This window comes from Xenopus laevis, chromosome 1S (assembly GCF_017654675.1).
Source record: "Xenopus laevis strain J_2021 chromosome 1S, Xenopus_laevis_v10.1, whole genome shotgun sequence".
Classification (NCBI taxonomy): domain Eukaryota; kingdom Metazoa; phylum Chordata; class Amphibia; order Anura; family Pipidae; genus Xenopus; species Xenopus laevis.
Window position 1 is genome coordinate 27970448 of NC_054372.1, and position 26099 is coordinate 27996546.

General features: G+C 40.7%; 1 protein-coding gene across 2 annotated transcripts in view; it reads right to left on the minus strand.

Annotated features, from left to right (window-relative positions):
• Positions 1-16854, minus strand: part of tec.S (tec protein tyrosine kinase S homeolog) — a 79468-nt gene extending 62614 nt beyond the window's left edge. The window contains exon 1 of one of the 2 annotated variants that reach the window (XM_041579457.1): positions 16830-16854. The gene's annotated coding sequence lies outside the window, so the exon portion shown is untranslated. Of the gene's footprint in view, positions 1-2765; positions 2917-16829 lie in introns of those variants that run through there. The other variant, XM_018243133.2, reaches the window with a different exon arrangement.
• Positions 16855-26099: the final 9245 nt, after the last annotated feature.

Sequence of the window (26099 nt, forward strand, 5' to 3'; positions counted from 1 at the left end):
TATGATTGCTTCTGCTAGGAAGACATTGAAAACTGATCGCAGCACCAAACTGCAGCTAAAGTGAAAGCTTCTAGGGGTAATTCCACTATCATTAATTCATCTGGGACTACAAATTTTCCACAACTGCAACTCAACTCAATGATTCTCTTTAGTTATGTGGGTCCCCAGCTGCTAAAGAACCTCCATGTGGAATAAATGTCTGACACAAAGTTTGCCCAGGTGCAGTAACCCATAGCAACCAATAAGATGTTTGCAGGTGACCAGTAAATCCTACCTGCTTATTGGTTGCTATAAGTATGAAGCAAACCTTGCTTTTATATACGTAACCATTCAACTGCTCCATTAAGGATTCTCTTCTCGTTTTCTGTTCTACACCACTCAGGCTTGCCGTGTAAACTGCTAAGTTGCTAGGAATTAATTACCCTAGCAACCAGGCAGTGGCCTATAAGTCAGACTGGAAGAGGAGGACTAGATAGGACCCAAACTGAGAGAGAAAACAAAACAATAACATTTTTGCCTTATAGTTAACCAGGTAGAATTTTTGGTGGGAGGATGGAGAAAGGTAGTACAAGTACGGGATTTATTATCCGGAAACCCATTATCCAGACAGCTCCGAATTACGTAAAGGCCGTCTCCCATAAACTCCATTTTATCCTAATAATCCAAATTTTTATTACCTTTTTTTCTCTAATAATAAAACAGTAGCTTGTACTTGATCCATACTAAGTTATAATTAATCCTTACTGGAAGCAAAACCAGCCCTTTGGGATTATTTATACATGATTTTCTAATAGACGATGAAAATCCAAATTATGGAAAGATCCTTTATCCGGAAAACCCCAGGTCCCGAACATTATCCCATACCTGTACTGGAAAGTTAATTCCCTTTTAAGTCAGAGAGCCTATCCCATCTAACTGTATCACGGCAGAAGCATTGGTAGAATACTGAAATTGATTATTTTACAAATAATTTTTATAATTTCTCAAATAGTTATAACTGGAGATATTCTCACAGTTCTATTATCAGTTAAAGGGCAACTGTCACGAAAATGAAAATTTTATATAAGTTTAATTTCTCATTGAAATAAGATTTTCTAAATATGACCAATTTAAATTTCTGACCGGTTTCTCAATTAATCAAGTTACTCTACACTCCACTCTCAGCACCTGCCTCTCTTCATTCTCTTTTTATACAGGAGTTGGGATTCTGATTTCAATTGACAGTCAGGTCTAATCCCTCAAAATGATCCCCTTCCCAACAGGTATGGCCCAGGTAGTAATTCATATGGCTGCAATGGACCGTGAATTCTATATCTGGCATAGAGTCTGCATAGGCCACCCATGTGACCTGAGAAATAATTACTATATATCGGGGCAGATTTACTATAGAGCGAAGTGGCTAACGCTAGCAACTTTTCGCCAGAAATCACATCTGCAGGGACATCGCCAATTTACTAACAGGCACAGACAACAATTCGCTAGTTAAAAAGACTGTCGCTAGCGTTCGCACTCAGCAGGCAACTTTTCACTCTGGCGAATGGCCGTTGCTCCGCAAATTCACGAAATTGCGGATTTTACTGAATGTTACCTCTTTCGCCAGAGTTTCCTTCGACAACTCAGACCAGGCGAAGTGCTCAAACGGAGCTACATCTTCCTTGATCTGATGTCAGTGACAGTGATTAAATATCCTGTACCCTGGAAAGTCATAAAAAGTGTAAAAAACGCAAACGACCTTTATGTTTTTAATGCGGGATTGCCTTCAAAAGTCCAAACTATTAAAGATTTTTTTTAACACATTTGATGGACCTGCCACATATATCTTTATTTTATTTATATTTTATTTTATTTTTATTTTATTATTATTTTATTTTTATTTTAATTTTAGGTTGGGCTCATGTCTAGTGCATTAAAGAAGCTTTTATGTCTTTTTTAAGCTCCCTTGGACATTTGTAATAAAAAGTTGCCACTTCAAGCATTTACACCAACATCTCTAAAAAAACGTGTGTATGACTTTTATGCGCCTCCCTTAGTCAAATTGACCTAAGCGTAAGATTACTAGCAAATTATCGATAGGCCCAAATGAACGCAAGCGAATCTTCGCTATGAAATGCTCGCACTGAAGAAGTATTGCTAGCGAAAAGTCGCTAGCGAAAAGTCACCAGCGTCCGGCGCCCAGGACGCAACCATGCATTTTAGTGAATTAGCATAGTGGTAACGAATTTGCGCCTGGCGAAGTGGTGTGAATCGGTCCCTGATGACAATTTGCCCTTTAGTGAATCTGCCCCATTGTGAGAAGGGGTGTAATTTGGTATCTCCAGTGCCCCTATGGACCAGTGATCTATTTAAATGCTTGGTAGGGGGAACGCAATATTGAAATGTTTTTGCATGTTTAAGGCAGTTGTCACAATCGAAGCCCTGCATCTAATGTGAATCACTACACATACATGCTTTATTAGTAGACTGCCACCAAACTCACTTTAGAAAAATACATTTTAAATGCACATGGCTACTTTGCATTTGATTCAGACATCTGCTGCTGACCAGACTGGTTTCAATGCAGTCATGCAGTAGCCAGTGAATGTTATATGTTTCAAAGGGTTTTGTGGTTCTCCAGCTTTTTAAAGTCACTGTCGCTGTATATTCTGTGGGGATTAGCAGCGGGGAATTAGATGGCAAGGTAATGACAGTTGGTACTAAAAACAAGTGACAAGAGAAACATGGGACAAAGTAGCAACCAGACTGGAGATATGTGTGAGTGCACTTACCCCCTCCAGCTCTGCCTCTCCACTTGTACAGCTCATGCACTCCAGCTGCCTGGGCTCCACTCTTGCAAAATAGTCACTTATTGACAGAGCAGAAAGCACCGCAGCAGCTTCCCCTTCGTTTCCTCCCTCCCTCCAAGAATCTTCAGCACCTCCTCTTCCCTCTCAGGGCTCTGCAAAAAAGTGACCGGGGAGGGATCAAGGGTACCCTAGGTTGACCTACCCACTGGCAGGTGTATGGCTTTCTCAGCAGAGGAGGAGGGGTTCATTTTTTTTTTTGTTTGAGGAGGCGACCAATAGAAGGTTTTCCATTGAAGAATTTATATATAAATGTGACAGTTACACATGGCAGTTGCTAAATAAGTGTGCTGTGCGGAAATGTGTGTTTGCACCTTTAGTACACAACAAGGGCACAGGAAAAGCTTCTTCCTATAAAGAAAAGCAGAAAGAAACCCTCTGAAGGGTAACTGTATCATTATATAACAGATGACATTCTCACAAATGCCCACACTGGATTCTGTCTTTCTTGGCATGCAGTCAGCTGACGCCTGGGTAAGAGCCGTCGGTCACTAGCAAAATACAACACCCATTTGTTGTTGAACTTCAGCTCCCAGCATGACAGCAAACACAGCTGGACAAAGGAGCTTAGGCACCCAATGCAAGGGTGGCTATCTGCGACCATCACCACGGGGCAGGTGCCAGTGAATTGACTGCAGTGTGTACCAAAAGAAAAAAACAGTTCTAGGTAGTTAAAGGGTTAATTATTTTGGTGTATGAATTAAAAAAAAATACTGAATAACGCTTGCATTATAAGATCTATGGTGTATTTAGCAAGGCGTAGGCTTTAGAGGAAAATGAAATCACTTGTTACATATATAAAGGTTTTACATTTACCGTACATTATTTTTAAAATTTCCAGTGAAATACATTGGAGTTAGGGAGGGTGTTTATTTATATGATCGAGAGCAAAACTATGCTGCTCTGAGTAGTCGCTCTTCTCCAATAACTGCATTGAAACAGTGACCCCTGCTGGCCAGATCACAAAAGACATTTGCTTTCATTCCCCAGAAGGCAACTGCCATAGACAGGTGTGTGCCAGTTTTACCCAGTAAGATGGTTATGCTAAGATCCCTTTAATCTGCATTAAGTCTTCATACTGTACTTATTTGCTTACATATTTGCTAACCAGACAGTCAAGGAGCCTAGCTGTTATTAATAGAGGATTCTCTTATCTGCTGAAGGATTATTATAATAAACACTGCCTATTGTACAGGGCAACATCACATGACTTCCCTTTATTGGATAACCTTATTTTTTTTCCAACAAAAATAACCAGCAGGTGGTGCTGTTGTTTTATATTCACTATAGTGCCAATGTAATAACTGCTAATATCTTGAAAACTATAACAGAAATTTTAAAAGTGCTTAGCAAAGCAATCTGTGCAATTGCTTTGAGGGTTTAAATTTCCTTTAATGGGTGATGCATTTAACATTGGTAAACGAATGCCTTAGTGTGCTACCATTAAGCATATTGAGCAATGAGGGAATATAAATATATCCACAAAGTTCTCTGAGCCAGATGCCAAGAGATGTGTTCAATGAGCTGTTTCTAGAGAGTCTTGTTAAAAATCCCACAGATACGTATGACCTATATTGCTTTTAAGACTCCAGAGTAATGGTGTCACGCCAAGCTATTGAATGGTTAATGCTTATTTCAAGCACAGCTGCAGAAGCCTCTCACAGAGACTCTTAGGGACCACCCAAGGCTGCACAATTAATGTCTTATCATTTAACCTGAAAATCTCCATACTACAGGAATACGTTTATTAACCAAAGAGCCTTTCTATAAATTAGAAATTGGAGTTAGTTATACCATATGGAAGCTTAGCAGCCCCTTCTGATTGATTATGCACAGGACACACTCCCTGCTACTGTTTTTCAGCCAGTTTAGAAGTACCATATATGCAATTGCTGCATCTCATTTAAAATAGATGACTGCACTGGTACTAGTGGTTTTCTAGCCAGCATTTTTGGGAGTAGCAAGGCCTCAGCATCAGTGCAGTCACACATTTCCTATTGAAGTAAATAGTAGGCAGCAATGATGGTTTAGGGGGGTTCTCTGCCAGCTACAATATGCCAGTGGGGAATTTATCCTATGAGCCAATAACAATATAGAACAGGATTCAATGACTTAAGTCCAGTCTCCACCGCCTCTGTCCAATGAAGCCTCAATTCATAGAAATAACCATGGATAATACCATGAGCCATAGCCCTTATATCTTCCTTCATTACATACTAACTTAAGGACTGGTGCCATAGGGCAGCTACTCCCTTTGCACAGAATTGGATGAAGCAGTGTCAAAGAGTATCTAGATTACTGTATGGGCAGACAAAGTATTACAAAAAGAGACCAGCTGCTACATATCACCCACCTTCCTTGTCACATTATCATTTGCTTCCCACTGAAAGATCTGAAAGAACTCAACAGTCCCCCATTGTAATCTTCAAACCACTCCCTATTTATAAGAAGTTAGTAGTTATGTTGATTGCTAGGGTAGTTGTTCCTTTTCTACATATGGAGTGATCACATTTGCTCCACCTCCACACTATTAACTTGCCCATCGTGGCAGCTGTCATAAGGGTGACCTTGAGCTGAGCAGACATCTAGCAGGGGGTGCCTAGTTTTAGGGTGGATGCCTTGTGTAAGTCCTTATTATTTACAAGAGGTCAATGAATAATGGACTAAACAATGATGGCACAGTCCTATATTGGCTTCAGAATAAGATGGAAAGGGTGTTTAATGGTGGGAAAAAATCTATGAATTTAATGGGATGTGGGAGATACAATATGCTGTGTGTCTTGTGTATCACTATAGTGCTAGTGTTTCCTCACCACTGACCACTTATTTCTTTTCCAGTTTGTAACGTAGTAAGGACTGAGGACCTTAAATTACAGAATCAATGATATTGAACAGAATCAGTGGTTTAAATGTCATTTAATTGATCCCAGTGCTGTTCAGTACTATGGAAGTGAAACTGAAGAAAATATTAATGGGGTTGTTCCAATTACTTGTAGGACCTAAAATTACTAAAGATACTTCTGCACCCCAGTCTTAATATAATGTCATTCAAGCTGTGATGTTCCGGGCAGACAGATAAAGAAAATATACAGTATTTCAGACTGGCATGAAGATTACTTACCAACTGTTCCCCAAACCAAAGAGGATAAGTTGGACCGTGGGGTCATGTGTTGGCGTCTGTTCCCATATATGTAGATAGTTTTGCTAAGTATGTTGTATCAATCAAGTCTGCCCATGCACCCCAGACTTTTTAAAATGTATCCTGCTTGCAGCCTCTGCTGATATATGTAGAGAGAAGTGCTTGGTTTATTATAGATTTCCATCGTTTTAGGGTGGGTGAGGTAGATATAATTGAAAACCATAAAAAGCATGGACATTCGAGATATAAGGACAAGCTGACCGCTTTCAACAATGAGTCCCGGTGTTCAAGCTCCAAACCCTAAGCAACGGGGAACTACATATAGACACCTAAAATATCAAGCTGGCACCATTACGGAACACCAAAAAAAGTTGATGAATTAGTAGAGTCCAGGAGTCCAAAAGTTTTTATGAAGTAATACAAAAATCTTTATTTACATCTTGTAGAAAAAGTAATAGCCTGACGCGTTTCGTGTCCCCACAGGACACTTGATCATAGGATCATGGATGAGGTAGATAGTTTCCAGGTCACAATAATGGTTTTCCTGGCATAGTAATAGAGGAGTCGCAGAAGGGTACGCTGGTACTTAGAATAGTCCTCATGTTTACATGCATGATGCAATTAAATATTGTTCATGGAAAAAGTATTTGTTTTTAAGGCTCATGTTTATCTGCTGCTGTTAATGATGAGATGATTAGGGCGCAGATAGTTTCAGAGTTAATCGTTATATATTCGGTTAATAGGTAATATTGCTGTCAAATTCCTGAAACAGCTTCTTTAATCACTTCCTAATTACTTCCGGGAATATGATTGTATTCACTGCTTTTGAACTGTCCGAGGATCCATGTTTACATTTTATTCTTTCCCAGAAGAGATGACTATGGATGCATGTATGGTTTGAGTGTGATCATAAAATTCACAATATTTTAGTGCAATGAGAACATTCTCATTTGAGAAATTCATCAATACTCACAATACAGAACTAATGAGACATGAGGACCCAATGGTTTGTATAGGGATAAAGGAAATTTATTTTAAGAGAAACTAGATTCTCCAGACCATTTACATAGTAACATAGTAACATAGTAAGTTAGGTTGAAAAAAGACACACGTCCATCAAGTTCAAGCTTTTAACCTGCCTATCTGCCAGTTGATCCAGAGGAAGGCAAAAAAAACCATCTGAAGCCTCTCCAATTTGCCTCAGAGGGGGAAAAATTCCTTCCTGGCTCCAAAATCGGGCTAGTCCCTAGATGCACTTGTACTATGAGCTATCTCCCATAACCCTGTATTCCCTCACTTGCTAAACACATCCAACCCCTTCTTAAAGCTATCTAATGTATCAGCCTGTACAACTTGTAAAAAAAACCTTTCCGAAGATTTAGGCAGAACCTCTTTTCTTCTAATCGGAATGGGTGACCTTGTGTCAGCTGGAAAGACCTACTGGTATGAATATGGGCAACTTGGGTATGAATGTGGGCAGCTGCCAGCTCTACAAGACAATACCTGCGCAACAGACATTGGCAGACGTCTTTTCCTAGAGCTTACTGGGTGTCATTTTATCTGAAGCAAAAGCCAAATCCATTTGATTATGATGGAACTTTATTTGGAAGCATGATCACACGTAGCTTTATAATTACATGGTGCTTAGGGCGTATCTGCTGTTTGCACTCTGGCTGTACATGACTGACATAATAGGGGTGATTATTAAAATGTACACTGTGTCATATGCAGCATTCGGTCAGTAGTGTAGAAGGGCTGTGGGCATATGTAACATTTAACCCATTTATCACCAGCATGTTGAGAATTGAGTGACACGACAGCAGAACTATCACTTATTCCTTTAGAACTACCGTAATTTCTTTTTCTAATAAATATTGGTGACATTCATTATGTGCAAGCCCTACTTGTGACTGTCATATTGATTATTCTGCAACAATTCCACAAATATCACCCCAGTTAAAGGAGAACTAAAGCTGAACTAAAGAAGTAGGTTAGAAATGTTGTACATTATGTTTTAGGTTTCTGTACCAGCCCAAGGCAACCACAGCCCTTTAGCAGTAAATATCCATGTCTCCTAAGATGCCCCAGTAGCTCCCCATCTTCTTTTCTGCTGATTCACTGCACATGATCTGTGCTGCTGTCACTTACTGAGCTTAGGGACCCACTCACAATATACAGTACACATAGAATATTAATGTAACAATATAAGGCTGATTAGTAATTAATACAGATAATTACTACGTGGCAGCACAGAAACCAGTGCAACATCAGAATTTAATAATCAGCCTTGTAGCATCAGCTTATATAACAGTCCAACCTCATTTTCTGCTTGATATTTTGCGACGACCCCTAAGCTTAGCTTCTCAACAGCTGCTCAGAGCCCACTGAGCATGTTAGTGTCACAGACACTTTCCAAGATGGTGACCTCCTGTGACAAGTCCTGGATTATTGCTGCTATTGAGAAGCTGAAACTTTAGGCTGGGGTAAAAAGTTAAGTATATAAAATACGGCATTTTTAGACATATTAATTTTTAGGGTTTAGTTCTCCTTTAAGACTGGCAGCCATTGAATGACATGCTGGGGGCATTGGGAATGGCAGTCCCAGCTATGGGACATCTCAGTACATGGGGCAAGAAAGCAGCAAAGCTTGAAAAAATATTTTAGGGAAACTATACTTTTAACCACTTTACTTAATACGTTGATATTGGTTCATGGGTTCATCATTAGCTACAATACCTAAGGAAATTTGAAAATAAAGAGAAATAAAGGTCAGGTGACTTTGTTACCACTAACCATGCCCCATGATTGCCCACATGAGAGTATTTAGTCTTAGTCTTATATTAACTTTCATTTGGACTTTTGGATATCTAAATCAGAGAATTGCATTTCGGGTTTAAAGTCCCCGTTACAAATTAAGCAAGGTTAAATCAACAAAGCTGGCAGGATAAATAACTTCCTTCTACCAACTCCCAGAGCAGAGAGTCTGGATAACAACTCAGGTCTGTTGTGGGTGCTGGGCATTGTACAATATTAGAAATAGGAGATGTGTTGTTAAAGACCAATATACTCTGCACCAGAATGTGCCCTCTAACTCAGAATGTGATGCCTTGCAATAACCTTGTAATGTTGTAGACCACCTTCTAACCACATGGGTATTAAACCATTATATCTGCAGCAACCCCCAAACCCTGCCCAGTTTGGTGAAGACTCCACTCCTCTATTTAGGTTATTCAGATCTGGGCTGTCCTATATAAATAGGTGCAGTTGAGAGGAACATATGTCTGCACCAGCCCCTGCACCTTCAAACAGCCCCCTAAATCCTCCATCTGTAAGACATGTTTAGCATTTGTAACACTGCTGCCCGGAGAGGCTTCTGGGTGATTTCGCAGATCGAGAGCAGAAGAGAAATAAAAGCATGGCTGAAGCAGAGCAAACAAAACTATTACACTTTTACACATATTTTAGAATTGTTATTCTTATTGAAAGAGAAAATTGTTAAATATTTACAGAATCTGGTTCTCTTGCTCTGCGGATCTCCTGTAAAGCAGAAAACTTCCTGCCATTTTGGTACAACTCTTCTGCTGTTTATCTGTTCAGGGAAATAGAAAGCATATTTGTCTTTCAAGGAATTTCCCCAGATGCTGTCTGACCTAATTTCAGAGCTGCTACCGATTGTGGCACAGAGGTTGTAAGAAAAGTAACCAGCTCAGCTATGTGCAACAGGGTGTTTTTGTCATGGTATCTGTCTGCTGCATTTGTCATCGTAAGGGCATTTTTTATTGTATCCCTTTTGGTACATGGGAGAACTCACTCTCTGCCCCATTATGAAGGGTTTCTATACACCCAATGATTTGTTCATGGAAGTTTACTCCTATATATCCCTATACAATACAACCAGGCGTACTTTGAGTTATAAATGTCTTGGATCCTAGTGTGCAGCCTTGTGGGTGCAACAGAAGCATCATTCCTGCTAATACCCTCCACAAACTGTTGCTCAGAAGTCACAGTACCACAAACTACCCTTCTTATTCAGAGGACCCAAAACCAAAGTGTTTCAGATGCCTGCGCCTGTGTATTACTCCCAAGGATGAAATTTAATTCCCAGAGCTACAGCACTGGGCCGGTGGGAATTTGCCCTTGAAAGGAGAAGTAAATCTTAGAAATGAATGTGGCTAAAAATGCCATATTTTATATACTGAATATATTGCACCAGCCTACAGTTCCAGCTTCTCAATAGCAGCAATGATCCAGGAGTTCAAACTTGTCACAGGGGGTCACCATCTTGGAAGGTGTCTGTGACACTCACATGCTCAGTGGGCTCTGAGCAGCTGTTGAGAAGCTAAGCTTAGGGCTCGTCACAAATTATCAAGCAGAAAATTGGTCTGTAATATAAACTGATGCTACAGGGCTGATTATTGAATTCTGATGCTAATTGCACTGGCTTCTGTGCTGTCATGTAGTAATTATCTGTATTAATTACTAATCTATGTGCACTGAATATTCCTCAACTCAGTAAGTGACAGCAGCACAGAGCATGTGCAGTGATCAGCAGAAAAGAAGATGGGGAGCTACTGGGGCATCTTTGGAGACACAGATCTTTACTGCTAAAGGGCTGTGGTTACCTTGGGCTGGTACAGAAGCCCAAAACATAATGTACAACATTTCTAGCTACTTCTTTAGTTAAGCTTTAGTTCTCCTTTAAAGGAGTTGTTCTGTGCAGTAGCCATCATGCAGGATATACATCCAGGGCCAGAACTAGAGGTAGGCAGAAGAGGCAAGTGCCTAGGGCGCAACGGTAGAGGGGTGCCAGGCAAGTACCTCTTCTGACGCCTTCCCCTAGTTCGGACTGTTGTGTCCAGAAACTGTAGTAGCATTTTCTTCGGCATGCGAGTGTGCGCATTTCCACGCATGTGGACTCACGAGGCCTCATTGCTTGCGCTCATCTGTGCATGTGCACTCGCGCATCTTTGGCGCATGCACATTTGTGCCTACTCAGCTCAAACGTTAGGGGGGCCCGGTTGCCTAGGGAGTCCGCCCGGCACTGTATACATCTTAGGCAAGATGCATTGCATAGTAGAGATTGTGGTAAATGGAGGCTTACATGTTGAAATGTTACTTAAAAATTACTAGAGGAATTTGCTACCATCTAGTGTCCAGTTAAAATATTGGAAAAACAGCTCGCACTTTTTTTAAAACAAGTTAATGTTTGATAATAAATTGTTTGTGTATAAGCAAAAACTCAGAACTAGACAGGGTTGTTGAATAGCATCGAAACAAGCAGCCATTAATCAAACAATTTTTAAGGTATATGAATATGATAGAATAGAAACGATAAGGGAGAGAGGAATAGGGGTTGGGTCAGGCTGTGGGGCAAGGATCAGTACATATCAGAGAGCACATGTACCCGTTACCATATTAGGCATTGTCCTGGGCTGTGGCTGTTGCAAATTCATCTATCCCAGATTTTTTTATATTTATCTGGGCAGCCTCTGCTCATGTAGGTCATACCTTCCAACATTTTGGAAATAAAAAGAGGGACAAAAAAGTTGCTGCTGCTGTAAATTTTATTGACCACGTCCATTTTTGTGGCCACACCCCCTAATTACCATGTTCATTTTACAAAATTTGGCAGGTTATGAAAGTTTCAACATATTTCTGTGGTTTGTTTCAGTTACTGTATTACAGTTTTGCTAATGAAGGAGAATTGCCCTTTAAGCTGTGAGCCTAACTTTTTGTTTTCTTATATTGTTAAAATTGCTTATTTGCTTATCTCCAAATTGTAACAAAAATATCTGCTGCTGTAGCTGTTCTGGGCTCTCTGCCAAAAGCCAATTAAGTTAAAAACTTTGTTTCTTTTTCTGGCTGCTCAGTGCAGAGAAAATGGGTACAAATGAGGGAGTGCAGGTTGAGCTGTCAAAAGAGGGACTGTCCCTCTAAAAACAGGACAGTTTTAGAAAGATGAAGAGATTCATTCACCAGAGATTTCCAGCATTTTAATATTGTGGGTAGTTTCCAGGATAAGATCATTGTTTTCCTGGCATAGAAGTATAAGAGCTGCAGGAAAATATGCTGGTGCTTACCAGTCCCATTCTTATCTAGTTCCAAGAGCTAAACCTCGGGGGACTGTACATTCGGCAAATTAAGAGATTGTACTAGAAAGTTTGTAGAAATGTGCCTGGGTTAATTTGAAGAATAGATTGTCAGTTTTTAGAACCACTGAGTGTAAGCTTGTTGGTGTATGATAAGTTCTATGTACCGTGCGATATTGTATCAAGATATCATAACTACCTATTACAGAAGCTACGTAAGAGTGAGTGATATCCCCCTAATCATCAGAATAGAGCTGTGGTATATCCAGTGCCCATTTATTATAGCAACATCCAAAGGGGTTGCCTCATTGCGTATAGAGGATAGTGTCCAAGTGAGACCATAGGGCTTCCGCAAGCCTAAAGAGTGAGATCTTGGGGGAGTGGGAAACTGACTAGCAGCTGGGAGCCTCAGTTAAAAGTACAGGCCCAGATTTCAGCCTTGGGCGCAGGGTCCTAGCATCTGAAGCACTTGCAGGCGCCCCTTATGCACATGTACAGGAGTATGCATCCCCAGTGCTCCTTAGACTGAAGCTGGATGGCATGCCACCCCTAAAATCTCTGGCCTGTCAAAGTACCTGTACCACATACTCCTAGGAATATTACATTCTGCTGTCAGGGTCGCAAAGGATTTGAGCCTTTGGGTATCATATAACTGGCCAACATATTTAATGTTGTACTATGCCCAAATCACCAGGTCTGGTGTGGTCAGGAAGTGCCTTAGTTTGGGGTAACGCCATACGAATGAGAGACTGTATTTTGTAGTGTTTTGTTGTACCCACAGCTCACACATTTTAGTAAAATAATCAATATTTCAAGGATCGTTTATAATACCTTTTTAAACATTGTTTCCACGTTTTCCTATTGTTTTAATCAGAAATTATCGGTGGTAGAATAGATAGAATGTGATTTTATTTTCAATTTAATTGAGGTGCCGCCTCTTTGCTTTTGAAGCAGACAGACCGGTTTAACACAGGCTGTCTGGTTCAAAACTGCCTGTCTATTTTTTAGGATGCATACACACCTTTGCCAGACTGACATCAAACTAACTGCCGCATCACAGCCACACCCCCTGCTGCTGGCACAAGCCTGCTCCAAAATGTCATCTATCCATCCCTGGAATGATCCACCTCCAACATTAGCAGCGCTTCCCCCAATGTCACCTGTTCCCATGTCCACACCTTCCGGATAAGAAACGTGGCAACGCTATACTTGCCATTGCCTGGGATATTTAAATATTAAATCACATAATAGGATATTATTTTATTTTTATGTTTAGAAAGCACTGTGCTAAAAACCATTTGCACTGCTGATACCCTGGTTCTCCAGTGCTAGGAATACTGTGCCATCATTGTTTAGAGAGCATTGACTGGTAAATCAGTCTGGGTTGAGGGAAAACAGACTGCATAACCGACCTCGGCACCGTTAAAACTCCATAAATTTACAGTTTCTCCATTACAACAGTGCACTTCAGGGTCAGTAGAATAGTGCAGACTCCTTGGTTACATGCGTCGTCAGACTTTTGTGTAACTGAAATTCTTTTAAGACACTGCATGCATTACTCATCCTCATGTCAGTTTCACTTTATTCAAATTATGTGAATAACCCCCAGGAAAGATGCAAAGTGGAAAAGTGGCACAATTCACCATTCCTTTTACCCCAAGCCAAGGGTTATGCCTGGGCATAAATGATGTATCTGAATAGGCATACATTTAAAATTGCAGACAAATCACATTTACAAGATGAGTCACATGGACATGTCATGGCTGTTCTGTTACACACCCCAAACTTGTGTGCTAATAATAATGTATTTGGGCAGAGCACAGGACAGGAACTCTTGGCAGTTCTCCCCAGATGCTGGTTACTCTTAGCGTTACTAATTAACTAATATTGGAAACTAATAGACAAATTAATCCTGTACACATGACAAAATGTAAAGCAAAGCTATTAAGCAGTGTTTACTACGACCTGTAGCCACTACATGGTGTGTTTGGTTTAAAGAGATTTTGTCATGATTTTTATGATGTGCCGGGGGAGTTTGTGATGCAAAACGCGCCGGGGCCGCGTCACACGATGGCCAGAAGGCGAAGAAAAGGTACATTTGAAGCGGAGGGCAAAGGGGTTTGTTAAGGCTATAACAAATTTACCAGCAACTACATTAAAATACCGGCCAGGTTGCAACCCTATTGGTCATGTGCTTTCAGAAAGAGCCAGCACTTTAGGATGGAACTGCTTTCTGGCAGGCTGTTGTTTCTCCTACTCAGTGTAACTAAATGTGACGCAGTGGGACCTGGATTTTACTATTGAATGCTGTTCCTAGATGTACCAAGCAGCTGTTATTTTGTGTTAGGGAGCTGTTATCTCATTACCTTCCCATTATTCTGTTGTCAGGCTGCTGGGAGGAAAGGGAGGGGGTGATATCACTCCAACTTCAGATTAATGGAATGCATCTATCTGGTAAACATGCACAGACAATGTGAACTTTGAAAGAAGATAAGGTAATTTAAATACAATGCACAGTGGGTATGAAAACTGTACCCATTCTTTTAGGAGCTACTGGGCAATATTGTGGTTTAGAAACACTCTTTCCTATTGCAATTAGGCATGGCCATTGCTCACCATTAGTAGGAAGGCAAGATGCTTTCATCCCCTTACATTAATAATTTTCCATATCTATTTATTAAAGTCACTGATTTAAACGTGAGGTGTCAATATAAATTCCACAGATGCAGATGTTGTCATATTAAGTGAGTAAATAACAGGAAAGCATTGCACTAGTCATAACAAAATATAAATGCTACAGTCCTTTTCTTCATAGCAGCTTGTGGGAGGGGCTTCCAGATATTAAAGGGGAACTTAACCCACTTGCTGCTCACCACACGAAACTCGTTGTAAAAATTAAACAGGAAAGTTTTATTTTCTTAGGAACATCAATAGGCTTCCACATCAGTTATACACTCCAACACACGCTTCTTTAAAGGAGAAGGAAAGTCTAAAATCAACTTAAGCTCTAAGGGGCAAATTCACTAAGATGCGAAGTTGCGCCAGGCGCAACTTCGCCACACTTCGCCAGGCGTAGTTTCGCCAGGGCTCCGCAAATTCACTAAAATCCGAAGTTGCGCACAGGGGTAGCATAAGATTGCGAAGTTGCGCTAGCGTTGATTCGCTATATAAAGTGAAGTTGCGCTAGCGAAGGCTAATTTGCATATGGCGCGAAATTCAAATTTCAATGGTGGAACACGTATCTGCACTAGAAAACCTTCAAATCAGCAAATAAAAATGTTATTTTGCCCTACACATGCGCCCACTGTATAGGTAAGTTGCCATGAGTCAGGAAATGTAGGGGGGAGGAAGGGGAGCCCCAAAAAATTTTCGATCTTTTTCAGCCTATCAGCCATCATGTAGAAAACACGCCAGCGTTTTTTGGGACTTAGAAAAAAAATTTACTTTTTTTTAAACAATCCCTATCTACTCTATTGCGCTTCGCCAGGTCTGAGGTGGCGAAGGAAGTCTAGCGTAAAAGGTAGCGTTCACTACACTGCGCAAGTTAGTGAATTTGCGTAGTTTCGTCACTAGCGAAGATTCGCCTGGCGTAAGGTTGCGAAGTAACACTAGCGAAACTACGCCAGCGTTCGTTAGTGAATTTGCGCAGTAGCGAAAATGCCAAACGCTAGCGAATTAACGCTAGCGAATTAACGCTAGCGTTCGGCGCTTTGCGCCTTAGTGAATTTGCCCCTAAGTGTTATCCGTGAAAAGTATACTGTATATCTTTACTACCAAGCATTCCCTCATTAGTTTTTTCATCAATATTTGTGCTGCAATCGTTTTTAAAAAAAAGTTGAAACATGCATATAAAAGCATACCCTGGCTGCAGTCCAGAAATCAGTCTCAATAGGGCACACGCATGCGCAGTATTTCTCATCGGTGCCCTGCGCTTGCGCAGGAGGATCTTGTGGCTTCCCTGAGAAGTGAAGACGGCTGAGGTCACGTGATGCAGCCATTCGTCATCGCTGACCTCTCTGCCCCGTCTGCATTCAATCAAGCTCCAATCTCCGGGAAGCTCCTGTGCTCACTCTGGTTTTAATTTAGAGTTTGTCAGCGAGCGCAGGAGCTGGGGAGCGGAGCCAGAAAGATAAGGTGTCAGCGTTCAGGTCTGTCTGACTGAGGTCTGTAGTAATGCAATATTAATAATAGAAAAGATGCATGCCACAATCTTTTTGTAACACTTACAGCTCGTTAACGGAATGTGCAGGTGTGGCTTCCTTGAGCAGGGAGGAAGTGATGCGCCAATTTGAAATGGCGAAACTTTGGAACGCTGGTGCACAAAACCAGAAATGAAATTACAGTTTTTAATAAAACGTTTCAGGAGGGGGCCTGATGGAAAGCATAATGAAGTATTTTTTTTGTTTCCTTCTGCTTTAAACACATTCAGTTACAATTACTTCAAGGAATCACTTCAGAGTAGGCACACCTGCCTTAGGATCTTGGATCACACCTAACCGACTAGTGGTCCGGTATATACTCCACCTGTATCCCCCCACTCTAGTGGCCCGATATCTACTGGGTGATATCCCTCCATTCTTCCAGGTTAGGACCTTTTCCATCCAATTCCTGTCCAGAGACCCAGGTGTCCTTCCTACCTTGTCCTAAACCACTGATTCCCTTACTTACGGAGTGCCCGTAGGAAACTAATTACACTTCCTCCTTGATTTACTTAAGATCTTTCCTATTCTAGCTTTTCCTGTCAACAATGTCTCCACTCACCGACCAGCTGATGTCCTTCGGCCATGCCCTCCCATCAAGACAGTTTACATACCTCCCAACATTTTGGAAAGTAAAAAGAGGGACAAAAAAGCAGCAATTTTTTGGACCACACCCCTTTGTGACCACACCCCCTAATTACCATGTTTGTTTTACAAAATTTGGCAGGTTATGAAAGTTTGAAAATATTTCTCCTTATCTAAACTGTGTTTTTGTGTCTCAAAATTGTTACAAAGTATCTTATTTGCACCTGTTAGGTGTTCTGGGCTCTCTGCTAAAATCCAATTAAGTGAGAAACTTTGTTTCTTTTTCTGGCTGTTCAGTGCAGAGAAAAGAGGGACTTTCCAGTACAAATGAGGGACTAGCAGGTTGAGCTGTCAAAAGAGGGACTGTCCCTCTGAAAAAGGGACAGTTGGGAGGTATGAGTTTACCTTGGGCGGGGCACCTCCTTTTATAGCCCTTCTGTGCGCTATAGTGGCCTCTAGTGTCTGGGGAAGAAATTACAACTAAACCAAATTAAAACTGCCATCTAGTGGCAATTTACACAAATTACACTCAACATTTTTAAAAATACAAACATTTTACAGTCAAACACATTTTTGTCATTCACAAGATAATAAAATTTTCGCATATCACACTTTACATCTGGTTCACCCACTTACAAGCTCAGATTCAATACCTGCATGAGGTCCTTGGGAACTGACCTGATTTCCCTGTACTTCTCGAACCAGTACATATAGCGTTAGCCCGGGTGGTCCAGGGCCCACTGTGGCTGTCACTTTAGGGGCCCCAAAACCCCCGGGCCCCCAGCTTTGAGGTTCACCCTGTGCCGCAACCCACCTCTGCCCCGTTCTCCCCCAGCACCTTTGTCTCTCTTTTTTCAAATGGTGATCAAGGTAGGGTTGCCACCTTTATGTCTGGCTGAGACCGGGCGGGTCTGTGACATCAGTGGACGGGGCTATGACATCAATGGGCGGACCCGTGCCGTCAGAGGGCAGGGCTATGACGCGGCAATCAGCGATTGCCTGATCGCCGAGTCAATCAAGGGAATCCCGCCCGGTTTTCCTTATTTGGAAAACCGGGCAGGAAGTATAGACCTGGGCAGCCCCTCAAAATACCGGGCTTTCTGGGTCAAAACCGGACAGGTGGCAACCCTAGATCAAGGCCAGGAGGAGGTCAAGTGGCCGGGGCTTTAGCAGGAGCAGGTCTGGGTACTTAGTGGCAAATTTACTAAAGGGCGAAGTGACTAAGGCTGGAAGTGACTAACTAAGGAAGGAGATAGACTCTAGCGGTACTTCGCTCCCTAATGCCTGGCAAATTTGCGCTCTGTTGAACGGACGTAACTATGCAAATTCACTAAGATGCGGATTTTACTTCTTGCACCAGACTTGCCTTCACCACCTCAGACCAAGTGAAGTGCAATAGAGTAGATATGACTTCCTCAAAAAATAGTTGAAAAGTCCCAAAAAGCACTAGCATCTTTTCCTTTTTCAGGGTGGTAGGCTTAAAAAGATTGTAAATTGTTTTTGGTGTAACCGGCTTCCCCCCTACATTTCCTAACATATGGCACATAAACTATACACTGGACTCATGTGTAGGGAAATATAACTACTTTATTTTATTGTATTACGTTTTCCCAGGCTTTTGTAGTGTAATGTATTTGCTGCAACATATACGTCCATTGAAATTTTCCCACCGTATGCAAATTAGGCAACACTTTGCTTCGCTTAGCACAGTAACACTAGCACAACTTTGCCAGCGTTCTGCGCCCTGTATGCAATTTCGGATTTTAGTGAATTAGCGTTGTCCTGTCAAATCTACACCTGGCGATATGTTGCGCTGTGAGTGAAGCCGTCACTGGCGAATCGTTAGCACTATGGGTGTATCTCGTGTACCTGAAACTACCAGCAGCTTTACATACACATAATAGCACAAATGGCAGATAAATCAAAGAACTTGCCATTGGTGTTCCCAACTGCAAGGAATTAAATTCTGAAGATTTAAATGCAGAAAAATTCAAAATAACCCCGATCTGAGGTCTCAAAAGTATCACATGTGTAGAGGTGAATGTGTATGGATGCATTTGTGGTGTGAATATTTATGTGTGTGTATATGTGCATTTCTGTGTGTATTTTAATTTGTGTATTAGATTGGTAAGGGCTTACACTGTCCATGAACTTGCTGGGATACATTGGTCTAGTGGCGTAACTAGATATAACTGGGCCCCACAGCAAATAATTTCCCTAGGCACATGCCTACTCTGCTTACCCTTAATTCACTCTTTAGCTGTATATGTGTGCATTTAGGTGTGTTTGTGTGTGCTTGTGTGTGTGTGTGATGAGAGGTATACTTGTGCATGTATGTACACGGATATGTGTAGATGTGCTTTTTTGTGTGTGTTTGTGTGTATGCTTATGTATATTTGCATTTGGGTTGAAGTGTGTTTAGGTGTATGTGTGAGCATTTGTGTGTCTATGTTTATATTAATTAGGTTTCGGCCGAATCCTTCTCGAAATATTCGGCAGAATACCGAACGAATCCTAATTTTCATTTGCATATGCAAATTAGGGGTGGGAAGGGGAAAACATTTTTTACTTCCTTTTTTGTGACAAAAAGTCACAGGATTTCCCTCCCTGCCCCTAATTTGCATATGTAAATTAGGATTCAGTTCAGCCAGGCAGAAAGATTCGGCCGAATCTGAATCCTGCTGAAAAAGTCCGAATCCTGGCCGAATCCCGAACCAAATCCTGGATTGGGTGCATCCCTAATATTTATATGTGCTTTAGGACTGTTTGTGTGTTCAGTAGTGTATTTTTATATTTGTATTTAGGCATATTTATATGTGTTTTTGTTTATATGTGCATAGGGGTGTAATTAAGATTTTTTAAATGTATAGATGTGCATTTTTGTCTGTGTAACTTTAGGTTTGTGTAAAGATATGTGTGTCCGTGAACAGGATTGGACTGGCCTGCTCCTATCTGCCTTCCCCCCACATTGCAGACAGATCTGTTTGTGGTAAATTGTGACAAAGAACAATGAGAGATATAGGAAAAACACTGTAGTAAACAATTTTATGTTTTAAGTGTCAAGACATTACAAACACTAGAATTAGAAAAGAAAACAGATGAGCATGAAATGAGTGTTCATCAAAAGAAAGGAGAAGAACATGATAACAAAAACAAAGGAGCTCAGAAAGGAAGAAGAAGAAGAAGTAGAGGTGGAGCATGAAAGATCATGGTAACTTGATAATATGTGATTAATCACTGGTCACAGTTTCTCAGGCTGGGGTAAAACTGGTAACAACAAATTGTGAAACTGGTTTGGTTAATAGATTTGGGGTATAATAGTTAAACTGTTTCAATGATTAAACCTGCAAGCACATACTGTATGTATAGCATAAGCATAGCATGGCTGATTGTATCTCATCATGAAAGAATGCATGAGGCTTAAAGGGCATGTAAAGTCTAAAATAGAATAAGGCTAGAAATGCTGTATTTTGTATACTAAATATAAACATGAACTTACTGCACCACAGGCCTAATCAAACAAATAATTTATGCTTTCAAAGTTGGCTACAGGGGGTCACCATCTTGTAACTTTGTTAAACATCTTTGCAAGACTAAGACTGTGCACATGCTCAGTGTGGTCTGAGCTGCTTAGGGATCGTCATAAACAAAGCTGCTTGAGTTCTGCATGGCTGGGAAGTAAGGCGGGGGCTCCCCCTGCTGTTCATAAGTATGATTGTTTCCCTGCTCAGCAGTTAGGGACCGTCTGACATTTCCTATCCACAGCAGTAAATGAAGGGAGAATTTCACTGCATACAGTCAGGTTTCTTATAAAAACGGTACACATTTTATAATTCAAGTATATTGGAGATAGGTTTCTTTTTCATTAAAGAAAATAAAAATGGGATTTTATTTTTTTGCCTTTACATGCTCTTTAATAACATCTGAAGGACCTTCAGTGGCACTTACAAGCAACACTGCTACTGTCAGACATTCATATTAAATACCTATAACTTGTTTTAATGAGGGTCATAATGCCATATCAACAGCATATTGCATATGTATATGGTCTCTCTGCCTTTCTACATCTACTGTGTTTTCTATGATGTCACTGTTGGACTTTTGTGTCATTTTGCATGTTTTAGTAGTAGAAATAGGGAGGGTGATCCATGATCGTATCATAATGGGTGCTAATGCAGTCCAACATGCCAATGCAGTCCTTGCACTGTCAGGATTTTTAATCTTTCCTTATAGATATCAGGGAGTAAGTCAGAGAGGGCCAAAAAGCTGCAGACCTGGTCTGAAGGTAGAGTTGCCACCCAGCCAGTATTTTACCGGCCTAGCCGGTAAAACACCAGGCAAGGCCGAGGCCGGTATTACAAATTTACCGGCAATGTAATTGCCGGTAATTTGTGATACCCTTTAAAAAAAGCCCCTGGCCTGCCCCCAATTCGCAAAGATCGCAAAGAACTTACCTTCTTTCCAGCGCTGAGCGATGTTGCTCCGCCCCTTTTGTGGCACATCACGTAGCCCCGCCCCTTTTTCATCACAGACCACCCCTTTTGGTACCCACCCCCCCCACTGGCGGGTACATTTTTTTAATAACGGTGGCAACCCTATCTGAAGGAGATGAATCGCAGCTGAAATGTGCCCATGTATGTAGATTTATATACAGTCAGAAAGAATAGTGTGCACCTGTAGTAGAATCCCTTTCTCCAAACTTTGTTTTCATATCAGTGTTAGGGAAATAGCAAATAACTATTTGTTTGTGCCTGACATTGTGTGATAATAACACTTTTCCATGGGACTGGAGATTTCAGGTGCGAACATAGGAAATTGACAGCAAATGATGCCTCCTTTCCGCAAGTCTTTATCATACACCCAAAAAATTAACCACGATAACCACAGTACACAATAGGTAATTTCACAATCAGGCCCCTACCCTTTATTTCCAGCGCACAACAAACAAATGTGAACTGTAATTTATACCCCAGGGTAAATAAAGAACCTGTCTATAGCACATCCGAGATTCAACAACTCAGCCAAGGCACACAATCCAACTCTATTAAACATTTATCTGATAGAGGTAATGCTATTACACCCAGTATTCATTGTGTCACAACATGTTTGGAACTCTTGTTAAGTGTATTGCTATGGCACTGGAACACTGATTCTTAGATAAAAGTTGAGATGATGGCAAGATATTGTTTTACGATCTACTTTACATAATTATACCTATTTCATCATTCTCAGTGCTCCCAGTTAATTTCCCAATGTATATTTATTTCTTAAGGTGGCAATAGATGTAACAATTACGATCTTTCTTGGAAAAGATCTTTCCAAGAAAGATCGTTCGTTTCAATACACACGTGTAGAGCTGAATCGTCAGATATACAGGTAGATATACGGGAAGAAACAATAGAATTCTACCTGTATCTGACGATTCAGCACTAACAATGGGCAATGTTTGGGTCCCTTCAAAGGCACCCGATAAAAATTTTCCGTCCAGCCTGATCGACAAGCCGACCGATATCCAAGTATTCTGCCGATATCGGTCGGCTCTTTTTCCACCATACACGCAACGAAAATTTGTTTCGTACGATATCATCTGTGCGTCTATGGCCACCACTACAACTGAAAAAGTAGCAATAAATAAAGATATACACACACATAAAGCGAATGCACATTCATCAAAATAGCAGTATATAAGAGAGGCCTCATTGGTCAATGTGGAAATATGTTTTCTGCGTAAGTTTGGTGGTAGCATGACTGTGTGCTTGAGCAAACAGAGTATATACGGTATGGTGATACATGTGCTGCATTTCTGTTGCTCAGTGTCAGAGGGGGTGTCTGGATCCTACCAGGGCTGCTGCCTGGGGGTCCCCCACCCCAGTCGCAAGATCCGGCTCCTAGAAATACCACCGTGACCCACCAATGTACCGCTTATTTCTTGTGGCCACAATCAGGGTAGGGAGCTACTGCATACTCAGTTCTGCCGGGGTGTGCAGGCTTGGGTTGGTGGGGTGTCCAGTCCAACTCTGCTGATTCTGATGAGAAATTCAACTAATATATCAAATTATATCAACAAGAGGGAGGAAAATAAGAATATTTGATTTACAATTTTTGTAAAGCTGCACTGCTACATTAAAGGGATACAATCATCAAAAAATGACATGTGTATTTCTCTTTAAAGGGATCCTGTCATCAAAACACATCAGTTAAAAGTGCTACCCCAGCAGAATTCTGCACTGAAATCCATTTCTCAAAAGAGAAATTTTCAATTTTGAAATCTGACATGGATTTAATTCTTTGCTTGCAGCCAAAAAACTGTTGCTGTGTGAGCTTACAATTGTATTATTATTGTTACTTTTCATTCCTTATCTTTCTGTTTAGGTTTTTTCATATTTCTGTCTTTCAAACCACTAGACCCTAGTAACCAGATAGCTGCTGAAATTCTAATCTGGAGAGGGGAGACAAGGAACTGGTCTAATGAAGAGTCTGGCAGTGTGCTAGTTGCACCCTAAGCAGCTGCTTTCGCTAGTTCCAGCCTGAGGAATAAAGTATGAAAGTACTGCAGTGTTGTTTGAATGAGGTGCTACCATATGTACTATGCACACATTCATCCGCATGTCACCAGTTAAAACAGATCACAAGGGGCCTCAGCAAAAGCAAAGGTAATAGCCCCCTAGTTATACCAAGAGGGCAAGGCCAAATATACAATTTACTACAGCTGTCTACATTGCTTTGCCCTATTAATTTTGGACGGTGAACTGCCCAGGACTTACAGGGCTCTTCATAGTCAAATGCAAGGCTTCATAATTTGCTGATAAACTGACTGACAGTGCCTCATATTAAAGTAGGCATGTACCGAATCCAGGATTCGGTTCGGGATTCGGCCAGGATACTGCCTTTTTCAGCAGGATTCGGATTCGGCCGAATCCATCTGCCTGGCCAAACCGAATCTGAATCCTAATTTGCATATAAAAATTAGGGGCGGCGAGGGAAATCGCGTGACTTTTTTCACAAACAAGGAAGTAAAATTTTTTTCCCCTTTCCACCCCTAATTTGCATATGCAAATTAGAATTCAGTTTGATATTCGGACGAATTTTTCACATAGGATTCGGGGGTTCGGCCGAATCCAAAATAGTAGGTGCATCCCTAGTTTCTTCTATTTAGAATTCGTAATTTACTTGGATGCTTCAAAATACTAGATTAAGAAAATTATTCTTACAATGAAGAATACCTTCAAAACTTAAATTCATTTATCTCTGCCCCACATTTTGTTAATCAATAACTGAACAGCATCTGTGTATACATATCTAGTCTAGTGTATATACACGTATTTGTATAGCTACAACAGACATATAACCAACAAGCGAACATCAATAATCATACGCTCACTTGTTTACTTGATGAATTGTAGAGTCGTGCCATTTAGCCAGAAACTGACTATAAGAATCCGTGGGGTCTGTGAACTGATTCAGCAAATGGTATTCTGTTATAAACAGTATCTCTGGGAAACAAGCATTTTCCCAAAACAGTTACTCCTACTCTTCAAAGCAACCCAGCGTAGGGAGGCTTTTGTCACTCATAAAGAAGTGCAACAATCTGCAACTTGGGAGGTCATGTAATGTTAATTAATAAATGCCAACATGAACCCCTCATCATAACTTCTGAACCCTCCCTTCCCCGAGCATGTTAGGAACTGTAGCTTGCTACAGCTTCAGAGTCTAAAGGCGGCCATAGACGCAAAGATAATATCGTACAAAAACATTTTCGTACAATATTCGGTGCATGTATGGTGGGAAAAGAGCCGACCGATATCGGCAGAAGACTTGGATATTGATCAGCTCGTCGATGGGGCTGGACGGAAAATTTTGATCAGGTGCCTTTGAAGGCATCTGAACATCGGCCATTGTTAGTGTTAGGTTGAATTCTATTATTTCTACCTGTATATCTGACGATTCAGCTCTACACGTGTGTATTGAAAGGATCGATCATTCTTAGAAAGATCTTTTCCAAGAAAGATCGTAATTGTTACGTCCATGACCACCTTTAGAATTGCTATTCCTTATCTACAAAGTCCATATTATAGGTTATACTAGGTTTGTGTTAATGGTGTTACACCATAAGTGCGTGTACCAGTTTAATTTCTTATTAAATAATTAAAGGAGTTGTTCACCGTTGCGTAAACTTTTAGTATGATGTATAGAGTGATATTCTGAGACAATTTGCAAATTGGTTTTAATTTTTTATGATTTGTGGTTTTTGAGTTATTTATATTTTTATTCAGCAGCTCTCCAGTTTGCAGTTTCAGCAATCTGGTTGCTAGGTTCCAAATTGCGAAGCAACCATACATTGAATTCAATTAAAAACTGGAATGTGAATAGGAGGGGGACTGAATATAAAGATGATCAACAAAAAGTAGCAATAAAAATACATGTGTAGCCTTACAGAGCATGTGTGACCCCCATTTAAAAGCTGGAAAGAGACAGTAGAAGGAATAAAAAAAAACTATTGAAAATAAATAATGAAGAGCAATTGAAGAGTTACTTAGAAGTAGCCATTCTATATCACATTAAAAGGTAATGTAAAGGTGAATAACCCCTTTAAAGACTAAAGGTAGCCATAGATGCACCGGCAAAATGCCTTTGAAGTCACCCAAACATTGACCATTGTTAGTGCTGAATAGTCAGATACAAGTAGACTTCTATTGTTTCTACCTGTATATCTGACGATCCAGCTCTACACATGTGTGTTGAAACGAAGGATCTTTCTTGGAAAGATCTTTTCCAGGAATGATCATAATTGTAACGTTTGTGGCCACCTTTATGGAGAGCCATACAGCAAAACAGTACAGTAGAAGAGGCCCTGCCAATGGCTGGGTTGACGTTCCTGGACAGAGGTAAATCTAACTCTTTGGCAATAATTACATTCTGCCACTTATGTTTATTTGAGCATAAATAAAGCTTTAGTCACCAGACAAGTATACATTTTGACCTACACTTCAGTAAAATGACTTGCTTATACTTTCTGCCTGCTGATTCTAAATGAAACTAAAACAACCTCCTGTCCGGATCAATATCTCATTTGCATACTGCTCTGGTGGAGAGAGTCAGCTAAGGACAGCACTTGCCCCATCCATCATATTTTATAATGTCCCCTATGATCCATTAACAGTACCAAATGTTTGACTCTGTCCCATTTAGCCCACCAGGTGTATTACTAAATCAGACACACTTATTCAGCAACCTGACACACTAGTGC